This window comes from Haliotis asinina, chromosome 8, assembly GCF_037392515.1.
Source record: "Haliotis asinina isolate JCU_RB_2024 chromosome 8, JCU_Hal_asi_v2, whole genome shotgun sequence".
Classification (NCBI taxonomy): domain Eukaryota; kingdom Metazoa; phylum Mollusca; class Gastropoda; order Lepetellida; family Haliotidae; genus Haliotis; species Haliotis asinina.
In genome coordinates, this window is record NC_090287.1 from 48,070,543 (window position 1) to 48,086,171 (window position 15,629).

The 15,629-nt window shown below is 36.7% G+C and overlaps 1 protein-coding gene across 1 annotated transcript in view; it reads right to left on the minus strand.

Annotated features, from left to right (window-relative positions):
- The window catches only part of LOC137294107 (ectonucleoside triphosphate diphosphohydrolase 5-like), a 39,169-nt gene that overhangs the window by 22,130 nt on the left and 1,410 nt on the right, over nucleotides 1-15,629 (minus strand). The window contains exon 2 of the mRNA XM_067825062.1: nucleotides 14,067-14,162. The gene's annotated coding sequence lies outside the window, so the exon portion shown is untranslated. The remainder of the gene's footprint in view (nucleotides 1-14,066; nucleotides 14,163-15,629) is intronic.

Sequence of the window (15,629 nt, forward strand, 5' to 3'; positions counted from 1 at the left end):
ATGTATATCTATGTTTATGTCATCCCAGTAAACATGCTATATACTACTTAGTCAGGGTTTTGCACACTGTACCATGGAGTACATCATTGCTTATACCAGCATTCATGTTATAACCTTGAGTGTGTGTTGGGTGGGGGTGGGTGTTGTTGGAGGGGGGGGGGGGGGGGGGAGGAGACAGTTATGTCACTTTTAGGAATACAGAAATATTCCAGCAGTATCATAAAAGGGAAGGGGACACCTGAGCAAATGCTTTAACCGCTAGGCAACTCCACCACCCCTGAACACTGGTGAGGACAGCAACCAACATGAGACTGAACCATATCTCACTTCTTTGGCCTGCTGCACAGATGTGGCAAGATGTGATGCTAGATGGTGGTGTGTTCACTTTCTTATTAGCTTCATTCTCATTAATGAATTTATCACACTCATACCTTGAGGCTGACATGACACCAGATCTGTATCAAGATTTGAGACTGATCTGCTTGGTTTACCAAATTCATCTGTTGATTAGTGTGAGACATAGGTCAAAAGGAATGGAAAAGGACACTGTGGTTCTCAATATAGGGTTATCAGTGATGACCAACAGAGCACATTCTATAATTATATGTCATCAACATTCACTACTGTTTGCTTAGTGGAATGGTGGATATTGTTCATTGTGTTGAGGGACATATATATTTACTAACATAAAGACGTTTAGTGTATGAAAGGCTCCAGCAATTTTGAAAACATATCTACATTTTCCCAGTTATATCGAGCCATTAACACAAATCCCATCATAAATTTTGTTATATTTTGAGACTAAGTCCAAAACGTTTCCATGGAAACCAAGAAAATAATACATCACAAAAACCTTTAAAAACCAAAAGGCGCCACTTTGGGGTCTGCCACACATATCTTCCAAGTTTTACTGACAGATATTAAGAAGTTTTTGAGTTCTGCTCTGGAAATGAAACACATCTCTCACTTTTGAGACTAAGTCAGAAATGTTTCCATGGACACTAAGAAAATAATAAATCATAAGATCCTGTACATAGCAAAAGGCACCACTATAGGTTCTGATTGATATATCTACCAAGTTTTGCACAAAAATATTAAATGGGTTTTGAGTTCTGCTCTGGAAACGAAGCCCATAGATCCATTTTGAGACTAAGTCCAAAACGTTTCCATGGAGACCAAGAAAATAGTAAATAATAAATAAATAATAAATCACAAAAACCTGTAAATACCAAAAGGCAACACTATAGGTTTGGACTCATATATCTACCAAGTATTGCAGAAAAATATTGAATGGTTTTTGAGTTCTGCTCAGGAAATGAAGCCCACCCCTCCATTTTGAGACTAAGTCCGAAATGTTTCCATGAAAACCAAGAAAAAAATATATCACGAAAACCTGTAAATAGCAAAAGGCACCACTTCAACTTCTGACTGATACATCTACCAAGTTTTGCACAAAAATATCGAACGGTTTTTGAGTCATGCTCCGGAAACGAAGCCCACCCCACCATTAGACTAAGACCAAAATGTTCCATGGAAAAACAAAAATAATATAAATGCCAAAAATCTGTAAATAGCAAAAGGCACAACCATAGGCTGAGATTACTATATCTATCAAGTTTGATTACGGACTGACGGACGGACAAGGCGTCGACTATATCCCCCAGCATTACATGTCGGGGGGATAAAAATGAACTGAGCAATAAACATTAAAGAACAACTTATGAATAAAATTGTATGACTCCTTGAAATAGTGGTCTTCAGCATGTCTAATATAACCATCTAGTACTCACTGCCTGCAGTGAGACGCTGGCTAATGTGACTAGTGTGACATGGAACTAGACTCCAGTCTGTAGGACAGCATACTACTATTGCTCATACACATTTCACAACAGTGAGTGGTCACTCATGATGTTTGACAAGGGGTTGCATTAATTATCTTCTTCCACCAACACAAGCAAACAAAAGGAATGTTGTAAGGCTATGAAAACTTCCTGATGTCTATAGTCAGGCTCAACATTTTTTTATTCTGATGCCTGGATGATGCAATGACTCTGATTGATCTGGATATGACTTCTGTGTTGCATAGCTTGCTATCTGATCCTGTAATATGAAAGTATCCTGTTAACTGAACAAAACATATTTAAAGTACAGACTTGATATGCTCTATAAACTACACCACATTAATACAAACCATTAAGCTAAATATGTATGTAAAATTATTTAGAATACAGAATATTTATACAGAATATACATGTACATTATTTTTTACAACAATGAAGTTCCATTCGCATCGGAAAACAGCCATGATCTTTCCATTTTTCAACTCGGTGGCATACAATAACACAAACACTCCATTTTCGTAAGGTCTGTTGTGGTGAAAGTAAAACATGTTTCACAAAGTCATTAAGGAAGAGCAGAAAGACAGGAAGTATCAGTTGAGCCAAATACACATTGACAAAGGATTAACAAATTACATGCTGCTTGCTGAACCACCCTTATCTGACACAGTATCAAAAGTCATTTTGTGGGTTTGTAAACAAAACATGCTTTGTGCAAATGATTAGCTGATAATAGGTCAGTTGATCACTCATTGTTCTCAGCTAACTTTGGATAACATGATACTAATTGTCATCTGGGCTACCTTAATTAGCTGCCAAATGACAATATACACTTATGTAAAACACCTGAAACAACCTTGTGTGATCAGATGAGAACATAAAATGAGTTTCAAAATCCAAAGATCCTAGATATGTTTTCACAATAACTTCATATTGAATCTACATATATGACCTGGAACATGTTTCTGTCAGCTACAGATGTATGGGTTGGTCAGTTGTTTGGCTATTCCAGCTGTATGGTGGCAGTCTGTAAATAATCAAGAGTGGACCAGACAATCGAGTGATCAATAGCACGAGTATTAATCTACACAAATATGATATGATGAAATGCTAACCTTAAATTTAAATGCCCCATTATTCCACCATTTGGACAACAGGAAACATGATCAAGCGTTACATCTACTGAAGTACAAAGACCGATGATGCACTATGTGGCTGAGGGCAGGTCAACATTGGTTCCTGGTTTTCTCATATACTACCTTGCCACATTGTGCCACAATATCCATTGTAAGGATGGTGAAAAGAAATCAACATGGGCTATATATGACCTCTACTTCATGGCCATATATCACATCTCATCACAAACAGCTGTGATACTGGCTCAAGCAATCTTCATGTTTGGAACAGTAGATGTCTGGCACAGCCAGATCAAGAGAATAAAGCAGGTGATGAAGGAACTTGATTGTAGAAGGGCTACGGTATGTAGAAAGTTTGGACAGGGGTAAAGGAGGTCGAATTACATGATTCTGAAATGAGTTCCTGTTGCAGCTGTAATTAAAGTTGATTCCCTTACGTGTTCGACAGTCACCACAAATGAAACTATAGAAAAGTTTTGCCCTATCTCAATCGAAACTTTGCAAACCAGAAAACCAAATGAAATTTGTGCAGTGTGGAACTACGCTATAAAGGTTTGCACACTTTTGTGTGGAAAAAAACCTACCTTCCAAAAATCATATGTGCACTATAATCGAGCACCAGCAAAACCAATCCTCAACCAAAACATGCATGAAGGTATAACAGGCAAGTTCACGTCCTGAATTTGCTTGATGTAATTACAGTAGATATATATTAAAAACACAGTACATATTAAAAACAAATATCTCTCTTTATTTTCTTCACACATGGTTAATCACTTGTGCACAAGTAATAATTAATCCGTTCGGTTTAATGGTGATAGCAACATTCTACTCTACAACGGATATCACAATTATTAGCTAAAATAGTTATTGAGGTGTTGGTTCATGGATGAATTCAAATTATGAAAATGATGTTCACTTCAAATCCAATATTTTGCCTTGCCATTGTCAACATTGTCAGTGACACTATGATAGGTTTTGACTGGCTTAGTGGCTAAGATAGTCTCACAAAATAGCAACACAAAGCCTTATCTAGTGTTGGGAATTGGTTGAATTTTCAGGATCGATCACTGGATTATCAAAACGATCAATTATCGATTACTAATCAGTTATAAAGTTAGTTTGTAAAGTTTCAAACATGTTTGTAAAAAGAGAAGTGATATGATACAAGACCATTACCAGTCTTGGCATTGGCTGTTACCAGTCACATTTAGCTGTATGAGCCAATCAGGGGTCTCCTTGTTTTTTTATATCCTTGCCTTTTTTAAAGGTCACATGCAACCCAAAAATCAAACATAATTAAAACACAATTATCACTTATTCGTGTCATATAATATACATCGATGCTTGTGAAAAAACAAATAAACAAAATTATAAGCATACAATTGTGATTCAAAAGTGCAATATTTTGTTCTTGGGCTTACTTCCCTTGAAACGAAGCCCCCGGGAGACAGAACTCAGTCATAGCAGGTGGGTGTGCACTCAAATGTAATGACGGCTTCCGGTTGGCTGGTTCATTTGCTGATACGCTGAGGGCCCATTGTGTGTATAGAAAGATGATCTGTTTGATAGGCCTTTTAGAAGTAAGGCGAGTCATGAGAAAATGAGATTCTTTACGGATAACAATTTCTTTTATTGTACTTGATGCATCGTTTCAGTATGGATTCATATACTGTTGTCAGACAAAATCATATACATTAGAAGAAGTTGTTAATCATAAAGAATGTATATACGAGCAGATGTTGGGTTTTGCAAATACGTGTTCTCTGAATTTGCATTCCATCCAGTCAAAAATCATCTCAGTAGAGATGGTGAACTACTGTGTAGCTGGAAACTGTCATTCGTCCAACTTTTCACGACTCCAAGTATAAAGCTAGACTTGAACTGACAATAGTTTCCGTCAGATCCAGTCATCCGAGAAAAATGGATGCAGCTTGTTTGCAAGCCACAGATATAAAAAGATGTCATGTGTACAAGTATCACACCTGCCTAATTGCATAATGTGGAAGAGATAAGACTCTTGAGTCATAAATCAATTTATTTTGTTTATGGTGTATAGCCTGATACGTGTTAAGTTCAAATTGCATGTGGTCAATGATTGAAGCTGTATATTGCATATTGTCTTTAGAAGACAGGCAGGCAGACATATAGGTGTCAATAAACCAGACACTGAGCTTTCTCTGTGGCAGAGGCTGCTTACCACAATCATCAAGTTTTTTATGTAACAAGTAGATTATTTACTTGTTTATGTACACAACCAACATTAGACTACTGCTCATGACCTCATACTCAGGGCATGCACACTGTTTCAACCTCTGTGAACCTATTCACTACGCATACGTTATGGGTGCTGCGCAGTATAGCTGTTGAAACCACTTTTTCCCCCAGCACTGGGTGAAATTTAGTGATTTGTTTGAACTCTGATTTCACAGGGGTTTTTTCATCGCGTTTTTTTTTCAACTTTATAGTCTGAATTGGCATTTTGATGATTTGTTTCGGTAAGTGCATACCGAAAGGTATCAGAATCTGCAAAGTTGTGGTTTACGGTGCATTTGACCTTTAAGAAATATTGATTTACAGGACCCGAGATGGATACACATGCTGTGATATAAGTATTAAATGAGTGAAATTCATGAAAACAGTGTAACTTACTGCCTTACATTGTACAACAAGAGTCATCAGAAGATGACATATCCACCCGGCCCCCATATGTTTGAAAGGACAAATCATCTGACAGTTACTTGATGTTTTTGTAGACTAAATTTGATTTGTTTCCATAGAATTCATGAAAAACATAAATGCCATATATCTGTAATTAGCAAAAGGCACCAATTCAAGATCTGTTTCATATATCTGCCAAGATCTGTTGAAAGATATGAAATGGTTTTCGAGTTGTGCTTGAAACGAAGCCCATAGCTACATTTTGAGATTAAGTGCGAAACCTGTCCATAGAACAAAGAAAATAATAAATCACAAAAATCTGTAAATAGCAAAAGGCACCACTTTGGGGTCTGCCACACATATCTACAAAGTCTTACTGGCAAATATTAAGAAGTTTTTGAGTTCTGCTCCGGAATGAAAGACACCTCTCACTTTTGAGACTAAGTCCGAAACATTTCCATGGAAATCAAGAAAATAATAAATCACAGAAACCTGAACACAGCAAAAGGCACTTTAGGTTCTGATTGATATACCTATTAATATTGAATGGTTTTTGAGTTCTGCTCCTGAAACGAAGCCCATTCCTCCAATTTGAGACTAAATCCGAAAAGTTCCCATGGAAACCAAGTAAATGATAAATCACAAAAATCTGTACATAACAAAAGGCACCACTTTGAGTTCTGCTACTCATATATACCAAGTTTTACTGACAGATATTACAAACGTTTTGAGATGTGCTCCGGAAACGAAACACACCTCTCACTGTTGTCCGAAACGTTTCCATGGAAATGGAGAAAATAATAAATCACAAAAACCTGTAAACAGCCCAATGCACCACTTCAGGTTTTGACTGATATATCTACCATGTTTGGCAGCAAAATATAGAACATTTTTTTAGTTCTGCTCCGGAAACGAAACACGCCTCTCACTTTTGAGACTAATTCCGAAACGTTTCAATGGAAACTGAGAAAATGATAAATCACAAAAACTGTAAATAGCAAAAGGCACCACCTTAGGTTCTGATTGATATATCTACTAAGTTTTGCAGAAATATATTGAACGGCTTTTGAGTTCTGCTCTGGAAACGAAATACACTCCACCATTAGACTAACACCATAATGTTCCATGGAAAAACAAAAAGAAATATAGCTGCGAGCAGCGATGAGGGCTTCTTGGATGTTATGCAATACAGCCATTTGCATCTGTGACGTACTTCCAATAGTAGTCATGGCTACAGATAATATAGATACAAGCTACTGTCAGTAATGGATAATGTGTCATTCTTTAACTCTGAATTCATATTGGCTTTAAATACAGATGCTACCCGTATTAGGATGTCAAACAAACAAACATAATGGTTGTCGCTTTCAATTCTTATTGGCTTTGAAACAGATGCTACTTGTAAAATAGCATCAAAAGAGAAAAAAACTTAGTGGTTGTCCATTTAGTGATCAAAGCATGCACACGGCACAACAATCTGTTCAAAATGTCTAAAACATAATACTTGGTAGCCTAAGCTGAATGTGATTCACGGTATGGTACTTAAATATATATACAATATATGTTGTATTAAGTAAATCTATATCAAAGAACATAAGAAACATGTCCAGTGATCTAACTTCAATAACATACAGGAAAAAACACCATTGATCTTGTTGACATACTCGTACTTGAATTGTTCCTGAGCTTGTGATTAATCTTGGAAATTTCACTCTACCAGCACAAACGTAGATGTGGTCTAGATGGATAGACAACGCCATTCAGTGTTTTCACCTTCGTGGTTCAATTGATGTAAATTTGATTTATAATATTCATAACATCATACCAGTACCAGCTGAAAGCTCAATACCATAGGACGATAGTACGTTTCTATGGTCCAAATGATACTGGTTGTGACTGTATATGAATTTAAAAACAACAGCACCTATTCCTGCTTCAGTGACAATATTTCTCTAGATCATCAGCACAAGATACATCAGGTTGTAGATATGCTAAATCACACAGAATATTTTAAATGACTAGTAAAACCTGAACAAAATGGCTATTTAATCTTTCTATGGTTGATGTGGCGTAAGTTATGGTTGTGTATGTTTGGAATGTAGCTCTTCGGGCTCTGCTGTTAAAACCTGCTTTGTGATTTAAACAGGAAACCATAACTATCAAAACAAGACATGTATATGGAACCGAAGGCAAATACCGCGGTTCCACTTATATCTCGGTTTATTGTTTCACAGATGAGGAATTTCCAGAATGAATGCGTATATGCTATTCCATGTTACACTAAAAAGTCTATGCATTAAGAGGTAACAACATCAGCCCAAACCAGTTAAGATTTGGTTGGAGAAGTACCGCCAGACCTAGTCAATTTGCTTATTTCAGCGCCTTCTAGCACATCGACCTGGCGCAACATTTTATTTTTGCCATTTTCAAAAGGATGAGTGAAAAATCTATGGGACCTGTAAAAAATGTTATCTTACTTCTGGCACGATTCATATAATTAAACAATCAAAGTACATACATGACATGCATATATTTTATGCACCTTTAATACAATCTTAGACCAGCTACTGGGTTGTAGAAAGTGAGAATTTTCAAAAACATGTAATCTTTTGCGAGACGCATGGAATTATTGTCTACATCTGTTGTTCTTTGAAGTGGAAAATAATTGTAGTTTAGGTTCGCAAGCTTAAAAGCGCCATCTTCGTAAGTTAAGTTGTGTCAAAAGTTTCATAAACGCTCATATATCATAATTCTAATAGGAAATTTCATACTTAAATTTCATGATTAAACCATGGTCTGGAACTCAGTGTGAAAACAATGCCATTTGTGATTAATTACTTTAAATGACACCAGCAATTGCAAGTCAGCCAATTGCACCGGTGCTTGGCGAGACGCTTCCGATTTGTTACCTCCCGCCTTAGAATGAATTTCACGTGCATAACATGCTCAAGCAGAGATAATGAGGGTGAAAAGGAGAGAGATGCAAGGAAATGAATTTTTAACTAGTCATGATCTTGAAATCCATTCAAATGCATGTAAAATTATTTATAATATAGAAAGAATATGACAACTCAACTGAAAATTTAGTATAAGTAAGTTACATTCATGGTTTCCTCGGTGTATCGGTAAATATCATTGCTGTTTAGGCTTGGAGACTCATTGGGAGCCCCACGTCTAAAACAGAAGGGATATTGACATATACACTTCGGTTTTTGCTTGATGATGAATTTTCTATGTATAAATGGGCGCATAACGGACACAACACACCAAAAAGACGTCCGTGGTTTCGGATTTTGTCTTTGTTGTCTCATATGTATGTAAGTCTATAAGAGGAGTTTCTCTAAACAACTCATTTCATTTGAAGCTCAGGTAAAATTTATCGGGTAAGCGGTAGTGCTTTTGACATACACAAAGCGACGTGATATTTATACACACAGGACATCAACATATCGCCAGCTTTGAACGGAACCGTTGAACACAAAAACTGCAGTCAATGATGGTGTGTATTCCCAGACGCTCGCAATCCTCCACACGTTTTCTTTCAGATTCTTGTGCCCTTTGCAAGTGAAATGACTTGAAAATGTAGGAGCACCTTTTGGCACGTTCGGCCGCGTATTCATGGGCCGTCGGTGATAAAAAGTAGTGCTTATTTTCTTAATATGTAGTAAGTTGGGGATTTTGATGGCTAGTATTGTTTATGGTGATGTGTACATAGAGGCAAGGACTTTCGATAGATATTTAAAGCGGTCTGATCAGAAATATTAGTAAATTTCCTGCGCACTCTTTCCTTTCATTTGGGGCACATCTCAAATGTGTTGTCTTCGTTTTAGCTATAAAGTCTGTATCACCGTCAAAACGGAGCATTTTAACAATGATGTAAGTGCGTAGGGAGGTGCCTAGAGACAAAGTATGGCAAGTTTGAAAGCGGTAGCTGTTGTAGTTGTAGTGCAGCAGATTTTGGGAGCAAAGTAGTCAGAATTTGGCTGAAAAACAGCAGCAAAAACTTCAATCGCAAATAGCGGCCAAACGGTGCAATTTAGCGACTCGGTTTTTTTACAGATGAAATTGTAGACATTTCGATTGCGCATCTGCTCAAGAAGTTTGGTAGTCATTGCAGCAGTAGTTTTGGAGATATTTGCATTTGAAATTGAAAATTTTGAATTAATTTTGATTTATCTGCCCTTTGCTATTGGACCCACAGCCTAGAGATTTTAATGGGGAATATCTACACCTCGGTGCGCATCTGCCTGATTTTTTTCAAGCGATTCTGTCCACTGGTGCTCTTTGTAGCGCTGGCACAAAATACGGCGGAAAAATAAATAATAAAAACATCAGTAATAACAATAGGTCTTTTGCCTTATGGCAAGAAGCCCTAATAAGAAAAATCGTTATTTTTGAGTTTTTCGGGGTTTTGACGCTTGCATTTGATAGCATGGCAAAAAACTTTTTTTTTTAGTCAAGGTCACCAAGGTCACGTGTCAAGGTCATTTAACTGGTTAGACACAAGAAAACACACTTTTTTTCGCGAGCTAAGACGATATAGTTATTGCATCTAGGTTAAAAAGAATTAGTGTTTCTGCTTTGCCCGGACCCGCTGTATCATATGCGCTGGTTAGATTTGCTGACAAACTTGTCCGTTGTCTGTCCGCATGTCTGTCCGCCAAAATACTCTATATCCATTATCTCGGAAACTATTAGACGTGCAGAGTTGAGATTTTGCACACAGCATTCCCTTGACTGTGCGTAATGATGTTGTAAAAATCAAGTCATTGGGATTTCAACTTTTGTTGCTATGGCAACCCCGATAAACGAAAAACTTCAATCCAAGATGGCGGCCAAACGGTTAGAGATATCAAATTTTGACCCCCCGCCCAAAAATGTTCGGCTTCACATGACCAAGCCACATGCAAAATATGGAAGCGATTGGATTAATAGTAAGGGAGTTATATGCTGTTTTATGCCGTTTTAGACGCATATTAGATTTCTCCCATTTTCAAAGCCATGTGGCCGCCAAACGATAAAACTTTTGACATACATGTAAGAAGACGAAATGTTAAGCATTTCATGCTGATGCACCATGTCGATTTCCACGTCGTTCTGTGCAGAACTGTAGCAACTACAGCGTTTCAAATGTAGTGTGGCTAGAATCTGCCGAAATCCAATATGGCGGCCAAACAATTCACATTTTGACATTCATCAAAGAACAAAATATGCTCAACACATCAAGTTACAGGACACTGCAAGATTTTAGCTGCGTAGCTGTAATAGTAGTGGTGCTGCGATTTTTTTAGAAAATACATGTTAGTTGAAAATAAACAACGAAAGTAAACATCTGAATATGCGTAACTAAGCAAGATATCGCAACATACTTCCACTTGGTACATCTATATGGTACCTATTCTATATCTGCAAAATTACAATGTTCTGCAGTTAATACTTTTAGAGTTATGGATTGCGGAAAATGCGTACCTCACAAAATCTGCAAATTTCCTTTCAACAGCTTCAATCCAATATGGCCGCCGCATCACGTGACTTTTGATATATGACTAAGAACAAAAATTGTTCACCAGCCAAAAGCAACCTCAGAACAAGTATTTCAAGTGTTGTAGCTGCTAAGTTTGCCTTGCAAAAAAATTCACAGAGAAGTCTGTTTACGTTTTTGAAGACAACTTTTGCCCTAAAGTAGGATCCAATGTGACGGCCATCAAATCCACATAGTCACATTTGACGATGTCGTTGCGTAGGGAGGTGCCTAGAGACAAAGTATGGCAAGTTTGAAAGCGGTAGCTGTTGTAGTTGTATTGCAGCAGATTTTGGGAGCAAAGTAGTCAGAATTTGGCTGAAAAACAGCAGCAAAAACTTCAATCGCAAATAGCGGCCAAACGGTGCAATTTAGCGACTCGGTTTTTTTTCAGATGAAATTGTAGACATTTCGATTGCGCATCTGCTCAAGAAGTTTGGTAGTCATTGCAGCAGTAGTTTTGGAGATATTTGCATTTGAAATTGAAAATTTTGAATTAATTTTGATTTATCTGCCCTTTGCTATTGGACCCACAGCCTAGAGATTTTAATGGGGAATATCTACACCTCGGTGCGCATCTGCCTGATTTTTTTCAAGCGATTCTGTCCACTGGTGCTCTTTGTAGCGCTGGCACAAAATACGGCGGAAAAATAAATAATAAAAACATCAGTAATAACAATAGGTCTTTTGCCTTATGGCAAGAAGCCCTAATAAAAATGCCAAAAATTTGTAAATAGCAAAAGGCAGAACCATGGGTTCAGATTATTATATCTATAATTTTTGGTCTAAAAACATGGAATGGTTTTTGTGTTCTGCTCTGGAAACAAAATGATTACAGATGGACGAATGAACGGACAAACAGATGAAGCGTTGACTATATCCTCACGCATTACATGCCAGGGGGACAAAAACATCAAACCATGAATCAGTTTCAACAAACAGAATACACATGAAATCATAGAGCATGCCAAAGTTCTGAGCTGCCATTACATGGAATATTCCTAATATGCAACATCTGGATGTTGAATTTAAGTTTTTACACCTGCCTTATACCACAACCAGCAACTGTTGATGAACAAAACAACTTTACATTTTGTTGTGGTTCAGTAAACACTATTATTACAGCAGTTTGTGTATCGATGTTGATAACAGTGTGACACATCACTTTTCTCATCTAATGATCATTTACTAGGTGCCTCACAGCTGCACCTGTGGGCATGATGGTGAAGTACTGGCACTAAACCAATGCTGTGTCATATATAACTGATCACTGATACAGTGGTGAAGCATGCTCAGTGTATAGGTGTCGCTGCGAGTTCCATTGGCATATTTAGGAATCAACATACCTTAATTCTGATGACAGCATGTACAGATCCATCCTCTCACGTATTATAACATTCAATCAATTTTTTAACTAAGAAAAATGATCAGTTCTAGCATGCCTTGTTAAACATGTAAATTCCTGATGATAGGAATGAAGTGTATCCAGGAATACAATCACTGCCTGCCCAACTGTCAGGAAAAGAAACTCCTTAAACACCTGGACTGAACCATCAAGGTACCATAGACATATGATAAATTGGACCATGCACATATTTAGCTTGGCTAGGAAAAATACAATAAAACAATGTGACAGAATATCAACAGTTATCTGGATTAGGTAATATCCCCTTGATAATTTAGTTAAGTGGTAGCATAATGATATTACTACACCTGCTTTTGTACATTAGGATGTTAAAGCTGTAACAATGGCAATATTTCTACTGTGACTAATACTATATACAACAATCCTCTGCAGTGCAGTTTTGTCCACCTTGATATTGCTGGAATATTCCTAGAAGCAGCATAAAACAATATTCACAAACTAACCATAATCTCATTACTTCTAACTGAAATAGAATGCTAGAAGGTGATTATAGAATGTTTTGTATTTCTTTATTCAGGTGCCCTGTTATAATGTTTTAACACAAAACAGAAAATGTTTTTCCACATTCTTAGAATTTGGGGTGAGTGGTTAAACCTAAGATAAAGCTTTATAAAAATGCATACAGTTCAGAAAACAGTCTTGAATTTTTGTCATGTTGAATATTTCTGTAAACTCGGCTTACATATGTTATCTTCAATGTTCATATCCTTGAAGGGCATTTAGAAGTGGAATGCATAAGAAATGCAATATTTATGGATGTTGGCCTCTTCATCATTGTGAATAACATGACATTTCGGAGTATGTGCTTGCTCCTTCATTAGGTGAAAGTTATGGAGTATTAGGGACACACACACAGACGCAGACACACATGTGGCACTCTAAAGTAAACATTCAACATTGTTAAACATTGTTTTCTTTGTTGCACCTCATGTATGTATACATACACCCTCTGATACTCCCTGTCACTAGATAAAGGAGCAAGCATATGCTCTGAAATATAATGTTATTCACAATTAAGAAGCTGACATCCTTAAAAAAAAACTTAACATTTTCTTCAATGTTCATAATTTCAACTTCAACATGATGTGATGTAAATAATATCAATTGGTGATGTGTTAATAACCAAACAATATGCTGACTGTTTCACATACCACAATTCAATATTCAATATCAGCTAACTCAGCCAAGCTTGTCAGACCACTCCCTGGCATATTTATTGAATACTGAAATGACAAACAATGAAGATGTCAAAGCTTTTCACCTCTATCATCTATATCGATATCTTTCTTTAAATTTCAATGAATACATATTACAGACACCTGGCATCTATCATAACAATAGACACATGTGGTGTTATCTTTACCTGAGTGTGATATACAATGACAAGTGGAGGCTGTAATGGCTGAATCACAAATGTTGAAGAAATCTGAATATCAAAAACAGAGACAGATAACTAATTTCAGCCAGACCACAACTTAGCTTACCTTAACAGTGTAAGTTGGCTCTGACTGTGACCTTGCTTTACTGACCTTGCATCTTCAATCCTTTGGAACAATTGTCCACATTTTCTTAAACTGGCACTGGAATAATGATTAAACACAGATAACTAACCCAGAAAAGAAGTGTTCAATTAACATGGGGCTCTGCCCAAAAACTTCAAAAGTTGTTTAAATGGAATATGGTAATTAACTCAAATAATCAAAAAAGGGGATTCCATGCCTAAGGACTGAGTTGGAATTAAACAGGTTAATCACGCATCAAGTTTTATCTGCTCTAGGTACTAATTATTATTTACATACTTCTGTTCATTGCAGACAAGGTCCATAACAGCTCTTAGTCTGAACTGGTCACACTGTCTTCAAGTCAATGCATGTCAAAAACAGGTAACCCCTCTACAACACCTCAGTGGGGTCAGATGAAGTAGGGGATCACGTTTTAAAAGTGTCAACCTCTACAGTATGTTTGTCTGGTAAATAGGTAGTGAGTTAATATTAGTTCAAATCTGAAAATGTTACTTCAGTCAAAAGTCAATCTAAAACAGTTATTTTGAACTTTCAGTAATCCTTTTATGGATTGTGTTATAATACCTTAGTTTCCCTATCTTTTGGATTCATTGATGGGCCATAATAAAAGAGACTGATGTAATAAAGTGGTCAACTACTAAGCCATGCGTAATGATCTCATCATATCAGGAATTACGACAGAATAACAAAATATTTATATGTACAATTTCAGTCTTTTGACCAAATGCATGTCAAGAAGCATACAAGGAGATGTCAAAAAGTAGTAAGCCTCACCATGACTACAAAATATCTGTCAGCCTCAAGCAAATTGGTATGCCATGTACCAGCCTTACGATGGTCAATGCATCAGTGAATGCATCACTTCTTTAGTGAAACAAATTATACAAAAAACATTTTGTTTGTTTGAGGTAGGTAGAAGTTTGCTAAAACTGAAACTTATATATTAAAGTGCAGTTTGAAACTACAATCGCTTGTTAAAGAACTTGTTATGGAAACACTACCCACCTCCCTCCACATGACTTCATCATAAGGACATAACTGATTCTGATGTTTTGATTATTTATACATGATGCCAAGGGTTTAAGTTCAATACTGAATGGTCACAAAAGTGTCTATATTGTAACCGGTGCCAGCTTGAATATCTGATCTATTTGTGCAAGGTCAAAGTTGGTTGTCCTTAAAAAAAACTGTCTAAATCTAAATCAAGCAATGCAAATCTTTGGCTGTTACTTATGACAGGAATACATTCAATACCATTCTGAACACATTTCATATGCTATTACCTGAGACATACCATTATCAAAGAGGTATCAAATCGTTCACATTTTCTGCAATTATTTACAAATATCATACCCCAATGTATTATTATTTATTATTAATGGATATTTATATAGCGCACATATCCATGCAACTATTTCTTGCTCAAGGCACTGGTATTTGTTTCCTCCAATCACTGGATGTCCGTCTCAGAGTTATTATCAATCTCAACTCCCTGGGGAGTATACAACTCTTGCTGTCACTAAG